Raw genomic sequence first — 12674 nt, forward strand, 5'->3', positions numbered from 1 at the left:
GGCCCCGCTGCCGAACCGCCGGCCCAAGTGGTTCGGGAGCGACGGGACGGAGGAGCGGAGGCAGCCCGGCCGCCCAGCGTGAGGCTTCTGGGTGGACTCAGCCCTGCCTCGGTCTACTGCAACAAAAAAGACGAGGAAACGCTGAGCAAATTCTTTGGGGGAAGCCCGGGCCCTACCGGAGCAAGCAGCAGAGTCCCCCTCAGTTTCAGCAAAGCCCTGATTCTGTGATCTTAGCCTTGTTCTCTCTTTCTGCTCTGGATAGTCTGCTTTTCGCTTGCTTTGCCCTTGGCAGGAGGAAATGTCTGCACTTGGGTGCAGCACGTAGCTTAACAGGGTGGCATTTCTGACTCCCACTTGGGATCCATGAGTTTATTCACCTGTCCCGAGGCGAGAAACACCAACTCATCTTCCTGTTGTGGTACCCAGGGATGATGGGTGCTAATGGATTAGGCACAGAATAAAGGGGGAAACGGCAGCTGGGAAGGGAGCAAGGAAGAATTTACAGCTGTCTGCTGCCTTGGTCCCAGGGTGTGAAATTCAAACTGGAGGGTAAACTGTGCAAGGTGCATTTGGGACGCTTTTAGAGGGTTTGGTTTTATGAGTCTCCAAGGAGCGTGGCTCTTGATGCTCGGTGCTGGAAAAGGGATGGTCTAGGTGGGATTGAGGCTTTCTGACTGCTTGGGGCTGCACTGGAGCCTCACAGGAGCAGGTAATAAGGGCTAAGCATGGGGTGCTTAGTCCTGCTCTTTACAAGAACACAGTTTGTTTCCTAGATAGGTCAGCAAGTTGTATGGGAGCTGTTTCTGACCCTGAGGTGTTCCCAGCCACCTTTGCTCTTGCCATTTAAGCAGGGTTGTTGCTTTTGGAGAGGAGCGTCTCCGGTGCGGAGCTCAGCTGGGAGGATAAAGAGAAGGGCAGAAGGATTTCCATGGGGCTTTCATTTGCTACTGGGAGAGGAGCTGCTGGTGTTGCTGGTGGATTAAAAAGCTGTTTTCTGTGTTGGCTGCCACCTTACTGACCACTCAGTCTTGGTGGGTGGTAGCAAAGTTCAATAAAGTATACTGGCTCCGTTTCTGAACCACCAGAAAGGGAGTCGTTACTGCATCCTGCCGGAGGAAAGGAATGCGTTTCCTGGACCCTTGTGTTGTATTCTGAATTGTTGTCATCAGGCTGGTGTTTGTGGGGTTTGGTAGTTGTTGGTTTTTGGGGTTTTTTTGTTTGGTTGGTTATTTTTAAAATAATCCAAGCTGTTTCAGCATGTGAGATTGGATATCTACCACATTGGGACAGACTTGGAAACAACTGAAAACGCTAAGTATGGCAACAAGAGGAAGGCCACAGGATTTCCCAGGGTAATATAGCGCCTCTTTGAGAAACGGAAGAGAAAGCACTGAAAACAAAGGGCGCTGGAGCGACCAGGGATGTAAAAAGCAGGCTAAAGATTTATGGCTCAGCTGGGACCTCTCTGCCTGTGGGTGAGAAGGTTGTGTGCTAACGCCTGGGTTGTCCTTTGGTGCATTCCCTGTCCTGACAGGCAGCACAGAAGTGCTCCTTGTTCATCAGCTCGGATCCCCAAGCACAGTCCTCCTTGTAGACCACAAGTGCATGTGGAGTGTCCCAAAGTGCTGCTTTCAGTAGTGTCCCCAGCTCGCTGCCTTGGGAAATCTTTTAGGACATTTTGTCTGTGGAGACAACCACGTGATGCTTTCTGTTCTCCAAAAACAAGAAGGGCATTTAGATCCTTTGTCAAGTGCTTACAGTATGCTTGTCTTTCTCCCATGCCTCGTGTGTTTACATGTTAGAAATGTTCATTTTGACAAGGAGATGATAAATAAAGACCGTGTAAGCTGCAAGGCTGTGGTTTTCCGAGGTGATCTTAACTCAGTAGAAGCTTTTCCACTGAGTTATTCTGAATATCAGCTATATACAACTAATTCATATGGACAGGAGTTAAAACCTCTGTTGTGCTGGGTGCTCTGGGGACACAGAGGCAAATGCAATCCTTGCCCCAAGTTTAAGAAATTCTCCAATCAGATCTTCACGCAACAGAGCCAGACTGTTAAACATGGGGAGATGCTGGGCATTTCAGAAGTGCCCGATAAGTGTCATGTTCTTTTGGATCCCCCTGAATGCATCATCCAAGGCAGCTGGTTCTCTCTTCCTTTTGTAGCACCTGACATTTATTTCCTGACTGGAACTGTGCTGAAGCTGCTCCTTTCTAAGTGGAGGCCAGACCAAGGGGAGAAAAAGCTCTGTAGTGCAGCGTTAAGCCCATGAGAGTGGAGAAGAACCTCTCTTAAGCTCTTGTTGAGGCTGGTTAATTTTGATGATCAGCTCTCTTAGGCATCCAGAGCTGGGGTATAAGCTCTTTAGGGAAGCATTTTTTAGCAGAAGGATTTAAGTACTAGTGGCTGATATGTCTGTTGGCAGGATCCCAAGAACTGGCTGGAAGAGGCCTCTACTACGAAGGAAATGCTGAAATAGGACTTTTAATGAACTTGCGTAGCAGTTCCTTAAGGACTGAGAAGACTCTCCACAGGGAAGAAGGGAGTGGGATGTCACTAGAAAGAAATTTCTTGTTGCATTCAAGTTCTGACAGTAAATGAGTGAGCCCGGTTTTGCCTAGATACAGCTCAAATAACATTGCATCTGATGGGTACCGATCTGTGAGCACCATTTTACCCAGACAAGGCTGGAGAAGAGACAATATTTTCTTGATTGTAGCTCTGAAGTACAATGGAAAGGACAATAGCATGCTTATCTTGCTTATGGGATTTTTCTCTGGTTTTCACCTCTAAGTGGCTTTACCAACTACTGGAAATGAAAGCAAAGGCCAAAATGTGTGAACATGCATGCCGTTTGGTGGTGGTTTCAGCCCAGGTTTTAGTGAAGACCGCTTTCATTCTCAGTGTCTGTGGTCAGCCTTGTGTACACCATATGATTGAACTCCAGGCACCTGGCTTCATGAAGGCTGTGCTTTTGAATTGTAGGCTTCCACAGGGGCCTTGGGTGATCTTGAAGTTGGGTGCCTAAGACAAAGAAGCTAGAGTCCCTGGAGCCACTGACCCTCTACAACCTGGGTTTCCAATTGAGGGCTGTGTCCTTGGGTGGAAGCCTGGCACAGAACGGGCTGAGGACCAGTTCAAGGTCTCTGTTGTCAGTATGGCACTAAAAGGCATCATCGCTATCTTACATAAGTAAATACTTAAGGGCCTATAGGGCAGTCCTATTCAAGATCTGTCCCAACCTTTACGTGCTTCACCACCTAATTGGGTCAAGGTACTCTGTCTGTAGACATAGGACTGATGAGGTGAAAGTTGTAGGTCCCCAGTCTGGTTCCTGATTGGAGCAATGGATACTTGCCTACCGCTCATGCGAGTCTTCACCAGTTCATGTCTTTTAGCGAGCCAGGAGCTCAGTGGGAGCTCACGGCATAGAGCCTGCAGCGAAACACCTTTGGGGCTCTGCCATCATGATGGTCCTGTCCCTCCTGTGCCAAGACAGCTCTGAGCAGCTCTGAACCACATCATGTGGTTCCAGCCTGTCACCGTTGCAGTTGCCAACAGAGGTTGGGACTCTTGGGATAATCCTGGTGTGATGGCCAGGGTAATCCTATGCTGAAACCCCCTGGGTTTGTATTGCTCTGAGGTAAATACGTTGCCTAAACATTTGCTGGTCAAACGTGGGGTGCCACATATGTGCGACAAAGACCCCAAAAGGGGGCTCATGAGAAATCTTCCTTGCAAGAAGTTTGAGACACTCGGACTCCTTTCTTTAATGCAGATAACATGTATCGAGAACCTTATTTCTGTCTTTTCTGCAAATAGCACTGTCCCGCGGTAAAGCTGAGGAGAAGTCAAGTGTAATTGGATAGATAGAAGCTCAAAAGAGTAATGTCCTGCTGGAATGAACGCTGTGAGTGCTGGTATACTCTTCATCCTTTGTTTCAGTGCTTCTTCCCCTCCCCAGGTTATGGAAACCAGCTGCAGCTGGCATACTGTTAGTTCCAGGGATCTAGCAGGGCAGATTCAATAGTTACAGTGGTGATTAAAGGTCAATTTTTACTAATTAAACTTGTTAGGAGTTAGTACATCTCTGAGGCCTTCTTCTACATTTCGGGCGAGGTCATCATCCCACTGCTGGGACACTGCCAGCTAGGTTTGCTTGGGGTCTTTTGGTTTGTTTTTTTCAATTGCTTGCGTGAACGAGACTTTGGCTTGAACGTTACCTGTTATCTTTATGTGCTGTTATACGTGGTCCTTTGCTGAATGGGAGACGTGTCTGTGTTGGCCATCTGACGAGCCGCTCATGGGCGATTGGGGTAAAGCCTCGAGTTGCTCAGTGGGAGAAGGGGGGCCAGGAGAGGAGGCAGTTGCCCTGTGGCCAGGCTGCTATGTTTAGCCCGTGCAGGAGTCGCAGGTCTTCAGTCCCCCTGTGCTGCAGCCAAAACTCTCACGCAGCCCTGTGCTCCTGGGCTGGGAACCGGCAGTGTTTATGCGATGAAGGGGAGCAGAAGATGGCTTTTCCTGAGCGCTGCCTTTGCCCATACATGTGCTGGCCCAGAGCCAGGATGGAAACTCTGTCCTCATGAGCAGAGAGAGGGAGATGGGAGGGGCGAGAGACTGAGAGGGGCCCAGAAGCAGAGGGAGTTAAAATAAAAACACCAACCCACGCAGAGAAAAGCCTCTAACAGATGGGCCTGGCCATCCCCAGGGTTCTTCACACAGTTGGCTTCACGTGCAGTGCTGACGAGGAGTGTGGGTATGGGACATGGATCATTTTGAGATGCGTGATGGAAGATCAGAGTAAAAGGCAAAAGGAAGGAAGCTAGACGGGTAAGTTAGCTGTTGTTCGGCTCTATCTGTGATGCCTGAAGTGGGGTTTGTGAGTTGCTACTGGTGCTGTGCCACTAATAAGGCAGATGCTGCTGTGTGAGCCGTTGGAGGGGCATTATACTTTGTTTTCAACTGTGGCATCCTTTAACTGCGGCAAGTCTCATCTCCTCTGTAAAATAGTATTGCTAATGCTGATGGAGATTTGTTTCAATGGTCTTGTCCCTTCTATCACACATACAGCAGAGAGTTATCAATCTGGATTGAGACTAGTGTAAAGATAGGTTCTGCAAGTAGATGCTGGCAGCTGTATTTTCCTATGCCCAGCTCCTCATTAGGCATCATGGTAAGTAATCAGATTTGCTGAACAGTTTGGCATGTGGGGTGCCGACCTTGCTTGGAAGGGTCTTGCCTTGGTTAGATATCTGTGCAGGAGACTGCCTGGCAGAAAATCTGGTCTCAGAGAAGCAGTCAGAAAACCTTGGCTCTGAGCTCGTTTGAAAATCTGGCCCAGACACTTAAAATGTCAAGAGCTGACGATAGTCAGGGGCAGCTCGAGTGGGGAAAGGTGCCACCTCACTTGGAAGTGGACGAAAGAGTTCACAGGTTGGACCCTGCCAGGCACTGGGACCCTGCCAGGCACTGAGACTCCTGATCCTGCAGATCCCTGAGAGCAGATGGCTCCTGACCAAGTTCAGGCGCGTAAGTTGTGTTTCCAGAAATTTACTGGGGACTCCGGCAATCCACCAGAGAGATTTGTTTCAGGGGGCAAGGACTTACTGCTCTTTGTAACCAGAATTATTTTAAATGGCTAGATGCTCTGTATTTTAATGAAATTTCCCTTTGGGAATCAAAGTGGTGAAGTGTTTCTGTGATACTGCTATTCTGTACAGTGTCCCTAGTTTGGCAAACCATTTAAGCAGGCATGTAGGTCTAAGCGCACACTTAAATCCACCCAGCAGAGCATTTTGGCTCCCAGTGCAGTACATCATTCCCACTCAGGGAAGTCTGGACTGGACTTCATGCAATGCAAGCTTCAATCTAATTGAAGATAGTGCGCTTTGAGCATAGGCTTAAAATTAAACACTTGCTTAGGTGTTTTCCTCATCACAAGTGGTCTCTCACACACCCCGTTGTATTCTGTAGAATCATTTTATATTAGCGATGTCCTTGAACATTGCTTTCCTCTTCATATCCTGCGAGACTTCTTGCCAAGTGCTTGCTGACAAGCCGTGTTACTGTGAGCAGTTCAGGTGAGATGCTGTCACAGCCCTGGTATTTTGCTAGCATTGTGAATAGGCATACATATGTGAATGATTAAATCAACCCATCAGGGTGTCATCTGGAGAGAAACAAATGCTGAGCTTGCTTTGCAGGCGGGGGGAGGATGAGATCCCCCTCTGTATTTTTTGCTGAAAGCTTTTCCCCTCTGCAGATGTGCAGCTGCTGAAGTTCTTTGCCAAAAGCCGGCTGTGACTTACAGAGCTGGGGAACGTGCACACATCTGTTTGCAGAGGAGAGCAGTGAAGGGGCTCGGGTCTCCTGTCTTAGGGGATTATGTTCTCGTGATAGATAGCGCTGACTGTCATGGAGGGAAATGGCAAATTTCACAGGGCACTGTGAGAGCACTTCATAAATAGGAGTTTGCTTGCCAGTGTCAACCAACCACCACCGTGCTAAATTAAAAAGGAAAGAGCTCCCAGAGACTTTTCAGAATATTGGAGCTTTTTCTTTAAAAACGTTCAGCCCTCCCAGAAGATAGGTATGTTTTCCACATACAAAAATACAATGTGTTTCAGCTGCAAAGCATGCTGTGAATGTAGGCTTCACCTTTTCTTTTAGATAAGAGTCGAGTCTTGGCTTATCCAGAGCTCAGAGTGACATAGTAGCAAAGGGAAATAAATGCCTCTTACTAAAATCAAGAAGGGTGTCTTCTCCAGCACATGTAGCACTTCAGAAATCAATATCTGGCCAAAAACAGACCCTGAGGCATCCTCCACAGTCTACTGAAGTCCATGGGAGCTCTTCCATGAATTCAGGGAACTTGGGATCAGGCTGTAATTGAGAATCTGTTTTTCCCTGCCTTGACGTGCTAGGCTGTATGTGCGTCTATCTGTAGTCAAATTCTGCAAGAGAATTTCGTACTGAAAAGAGATGTGTAAGGTATTGAGCTTTTTCCAGATGATGTAAGAAGCCCTGATCTAGCTGGCTGCCATTTTTCAGCTTTGTCAAACTCTGAGAGAGGACTGAGAGGTTTCGTACTGGGAAACCAATGTGTGGTAACTGTTTTTTGCATCAGATTTCTGTCTCTGTCCCCAGAGATTACTACGAGTGACTCCAAGCTGAAGTTTTGCCATGGTGTCACCTCTCACGTACAACAGTCCTGTACTTGTGTTGGTGAAGGATATGGGCAGCTATTGCCGCTTAGGCTGTGCTAAAGCTTGCCCCATCGGTATCCTCTTGTTTGCACAGTCGGAAACTTTCCTTGTAGGATGGTTTAACATACACAAATTCAATGGGAAACCAAGGTTTCCCCTGTTAAATTCCTAAATTCCTCCACTAGTCAGAGAAAGACACTTTTGGGTGTGTTTCAAGGAAAAACAGGATCACCTCTGAAAGGCACAAATTTCATAAAATGTCAGAATTTGATGAGTTTTTTTTTTAACTAACTTATTCTGACATGTAATATATTGCTTCATGTCCCACTTGCTTAATGTTCACTTGCATAGGGTAAAATTATTTTTCTGATCCAAAGGAATCTGGAAACATTATCAGAAACAGAGGACTTGCCCTGTCAGAGCAGTGAAGGACTTCAACTCTGACCAGCAATCACTGCATGAATAAAAAATCTAGCTTTTCTGTTCTTCAAACGATTCATGTACGCCAATCCCAGTCCCTCTGCTCATTCATGCTCAAGGCAGCCTTCCATTCGATTTTTATTATTGTTATTGTTAGTAGCATAGCATAGATTATTTAAGTTGGAAGGGACCTACAATGATCATCTAGTCCAACTGTGTGACCAATTCAGGGCCGACCAAAAGTTAAAGCATGTTAAGGGCATTGTCCAAATGCCCCTTAAACACTGACAGGCCTGGGGCATCGACCACCTCTCTAGGAAGCCTGTTCCAGTGTTTGACCACCCTCTCTGTGAAGAAATGCTTCCTGATGTCCAGTCTAAACCTCCCCTGGGACAGCTTTGAACCGTTCCCACTTGTCCTGTCTCTGGATACCAGGGCGAAGAGATCAGCACCTCCCTCTCCACTTCCCCTCCTCAGGAAGCTGTAGAGAGCAATGAGGTTGCCCCTCAGCCTCCTTTTCTCCAGAATAGATGAACCCAGAGTCCTCAGCCGCTCCTCATAGGACATGCCTTCCAGCCCTTTCACCAGCTTTGTTGTCCTCCTCTGGATGCATTCACTGGTAGTATTTTATTTTTACTTCAGGCTCCTGGTAAAGATCTGCTTTTTGAAAAATCAAGCCTGACCTTGGATTACATTGATTTTTCTTTCTTTCTATTTTTAAGTAAAAAGAAATTTTTAAAAAAGCGTGGAAACAGGTAATCACCGACCCATTCTTTTTTCCTGAAGGACTTAAGAAGTTCAGCCGTCTCACTGTCTCTGTTGCACATGTAACTTTTTTCTTTTTTTTTTTAAACTTGTGAACAATATTTTGCAATAGAGGAGATTTTGGTATGACTTGCCATGAAGTCCTTGAACGCAGAATTAAGCAGAAGATTGTATAATGCAACTTTTCTTAAGCAGTTGCTTCACAGAGTCAGCATAACTTGCTGATACACTGATGAAGCACAGTGAGATGTATGTGGATGGGATCACCAGAAAAACAAGGTGGTGTCAACTGTCATTGCTCCATTAACTTCAGCTAAGCAATGACCTGGAAGTGAAGTTCAGGGCTTTTTGGTGCTTTGGAGGAGATTTTGTGGTATTTCTTTTTCAGTTTTGTGGTTGAATAAAAAATTATATAAATATTTGGAGAAAGGTGGCAGGGTAGCCCCATCTATTCCCTTCCCTCCTTTTTTCCCTTCAAAAAAAAATATGGTGGGAAGGAGGGGAAGCCTAAACAAAGTGTTTCAGCTCCTTTTGAAGGGAAGGTTTAACACACACTCAACCCCAATCTAGCTAAATTTTGGTAGGTAATGTAATTTCAAAATAAAGAACCTAACTCTTGTATGCTTCCTTCAGATTACATCAAACATTTCCTTGAAAGTCTCTCTCTCTCTCTCTCTCTCTCTCTTTTTTTTTGGTACACTGAATTTAGATTGAACTTGGCAAAAATTATTTCAGTTGATCAGAAACTATAAGTAATTTACTCATCCAGCAACACTCAAACCTGCTTGTGATTTATGCGAATTGAATTGCTGAGACCATGCACCTGTATTTCAGGCACGTGAGTGGGATGCACCTTGCCCAGATAACTTAGTCTCTAGACCCTTGCTGGTCAGGTAAGAGAAACAGGAGCTTTTACAGTATGGTTCAGAGTTTGTGAGATGCCTACCTCAGGAAGAGAGAGTACTTCTAGAGCACAAATTACCTCTTGTGAGTATTAAAGAGGCTAAAAGAGTAGCTCACATGTGGACATCAAGAGTTAGCTGAGATGGATCGTCCCATTGTTCCAGTTTAGTTCCTGCATAGAAAATTATGTTAATCTGAGGTATCTGGGAGCATATTTGCCATATAAACTGCTTACTCTTACCTCAGTGTACAATATTTTGAAAAGTCATTCTTGCCAAACATATGACCAGAGGTAGGACTGATTTCTTATTCATCAGCATCTTTACCTGTCATCAAAAGTCAGATTCATGTGAAGAAAGTATAAAGGAAAGTGGTATCTTAGTTTTATATGACAATGCATCTCTAATATTCCATTTGCTTGGGAAGGCATATAAGCAAAAATAACTTCTTTCTAACCGATTTCTAGTGCCGAAATTTCTCCTCTGTCTTATTTTTCTTTTTAATATGAATGCAGTGAACCCACTTGGAGAAGTGGATGACAGATTTTTATTAAGTAAATGCTATCCAATCTGAATGTCTGAGTTATTACATGTGGAAGAGATGGGAAGAAGAATGCCTACTTGAATGCCAAACATTTTTCTTACCAGCCAAGAAATAAATCAAGTATAGCATTACATAAGCTCTTCTTGCACCTCTTCTAATTGAAGAAAATGTTTGGGGAATTTCCCCTAAAAGATCAAGTTTAGGTTTAGTTTGCCAGTAATGTCTGTAGACATTCTCTTTTCAATAAAGAAAAACTGGTCATTATCAAAAGATCCATTATATTCAGCCATGGATAATTGAAGCAACATAGTGCAGCTTCTACCTTTGCGTAAAGAAGGTGGTTCTGGTGAGGAGTATCTGTCTAACTGGCCTATTCATAGGTTATCTAATCTAGAGACCATGTGGATTTGTTAAAATCACCATCTTCTGCAGGGAGAAAAACATTTATGGACAGCCTCTTTCCTGAGCCAGACCTTTAGAGCTGAGTGTGTAATGCTGATATTTTTGGGGCGGGGAGATGGGAACTTCACAGAGGAATCTGCATATCATCAAGGTGTGGTACTGGGTAGGTCACCTGTCTCCTAGTGCTGGTCATCTACTGTGGGAGACCTCATCTCTCACCCTGCGGGAAACCTTTGTATTCTTTTAACATCTCGTGAGAACCTGTAAGATTTGTCCCCTCCCAAGAGGTTTTATGGACTTGAGCTGAGGGGGCTCTGCTTGGGTTTCTGTAGGTAGACCTGTGTTGGTGAGGAGCAAAAATGAGGTGAATGTGGAGGGTTTGGTGGGTGAAATGCAAGCCACATCATAATCACTGGAGTCAAATCAGTACCTTCAGTAGAGCTAGGATTTCACCTCGCATTGGACTGGAAATAAGATGTTTATGAGCACTTAAGATGAAAGGGGATGATGTTTATTGAATAGTTCAGGGGGCTGGGGCTTCCGCAAAGGGTTTGACTCCAGAAGACTCCTACTTTGATAGTTTGTTCTGGGTCCTGTAAAATGCGCCCTTGTGAAATGCATTCAGTGCTGGCTGCTTTGTAGTAATGAGCTTTTCCTGTGCACAATAAACAGTATCGGGGCCCAGTCCAGGACAACATTCAAACATCTTGGGTGGAGTATGCCCTTGTGGTTACCCTGGAATACAAAACTTGGATGCACGTTCTCTGGGTTGGAAGCTTCTGTAAGAATAGCTCTGCTTTGGTTGTGAGATAAGGGCTCGATGGAGGAAATTGTACATGGGTGCTCTGCTTCTGCTCCGTTATCAAACAGTTTGATGTATATGAAAGAAAGTAAACAATGGAAATTAAAGTCCTCTAGAGTATGTATTGCCTTTAGCACATCCTTTGGATGAAAGTAGAGAACAACATATGCCTGTTGGATAAATCTCCAGTTTCTAGGTTTTCTGCCATGAGAAACCCAAAGAAATGCTTCAGCAAAAAAAACCCCAAAGATCTCCCAAGTAAATGCTTCCAGCATTTCTCAGTTGTTTGTTTGTTTAATTTAATCATTAAATAACTTCAATCTTTTTTTTAAAAAAATTGCACCCTCATCAGTATTTGCCAAGGCAATCTTACTGGTGGATTCAGGGCCTCCCTAATAGCTTTCACTGAACTGCTGAAGTTTGTTAGGCACTACAGAATTACGGGGGACAAAAGACCGTGAAAATGTGTTAGGAATAGCATAGTTGTATATCTTGTTTTAGCAGCCATTTTTTACTGCTTGCTTGCTGGTGAGATGGAGAGTTTTAAGAGGTGAAAGGCAAAAAATATCTCTTGGGGAGGAAAAGGCACCTAGTAATAGTGTTTTGAAAGGGAATTTTTTTTGCAGTTTTTTGTTTGGTTTGTTTTCCACAGAGAAAATGAGAGTGAATTCTCTCTTTTACAGTAATTAATGACAGGTTATCATAGGGTAATCCAGGTTGGAAGGGGTTGCAGGAGGTCCCTACTCCAGCTTCTTGCTCAAAGAGTTTCAGGTCTGAGCTCAGACCAGGTTGCTCAGGGCTTTGTCAGGTTGGGTCTTGAAAACCTCCAGCAATGGAGACTGCAGGGCTGTTCCAGAGCTGTATTATCCTCGTGGTGAAAAAAAATTTTCCTTATATCAAGTCTCTACTTTGTTTCCGCTTGTTTCCATTGTCTCTCATCCACCCAAGTGAGAAGCAGCCAAGGAATTGGCTTGAGGTCACACACTGTGCTACACTGATGATTTTGGTTTAACGAGAAGTAAAATGTTCAGAAAGTCACAACAGAATGTGGAAACCTGAGTCTCGTTTCTGAAAGGGATTGAGATGCGTGGGTGGCAGTCCAGATCTGACTAGGACATGCTTAGGTGCAGAGCATCACTGGGTCAGTCTGTCTGTCTTCTGAGCTGCCAGGACATGAAGAAGCTCTTTAGCCCATTTCTGGATTAATCGGTTCTTCTGGAAGTACCTTTTTCAGGACTGTGACCTGTTATCTCAGACATCTCCCACGTTAGCAAGTTCTGCTGGCTCTGTGGAGCTGGATCTGGCACCTGGCAAGTGCCAGAGTTTGCAAGGTATGTAGGTGTGTGAAAATGCAGATAGATGTTTTCTCAATTTTCCCAGCAATACCCAGACAATGTCTCCTGTTGCAACCAGTGAAAAAGGAATAAGTGTTTACAATTCTTTGAAAATGTTAGCTGCTTTTACAATGTTTGTTTAAAAAAAAATCTGATCCTCAATTGGTTTTGAAAATGGGTCTTAAACTTCAAAGTCATGAAAATTTTACCTTTCCCGATTTTTTCGGGGCTTTTCTGCCGCCACAGTGGCAGAAGAATGTGCTACCAAGCCATCACAGTGTTGTGCCAGCATTTT

The 12674-nt window shown here is 44.9% G+C and overlaps 1 protein-coding gene across 1 annotated transcript in view; it reads left to right on the forward strand.

Annotated features, from left to right (window-relative positions):
- Positions 1-4776: 4776 nt before the first annotated feature.
- DENND2A (DENN domain containing 2A) overlaps positions 4777-12674 on the forward strand; it is a 57482-nt gene continuing 49584 nt past the window's right edge. The window contains exon 1 of the mRNA XM_009288353.2: positions 4777-4835. The gene's annotated coding sequence lies outside the window, so the exon portion shown is untranslated. The remainder of the gene's footprint in view (positions 4836-12674) is intronic.

Source organism: Aptenodytes forsteri, unplaced genomic scaffold (genome assembly GCF_000699145.1).
Source record: "Aptenodytes forsteri isolate BGI_AS27 unplaced genomic scaffold, ASM69914v1 Scaffold56, whole genome shotgun sequence".
Classification (NCBI taxonomy): Eukaryota; Metazoa; Chordata; class Aves; order Sphenisciformes; family Spheniscidae; genus Aptenodytes; species Aptenodytes forsteri.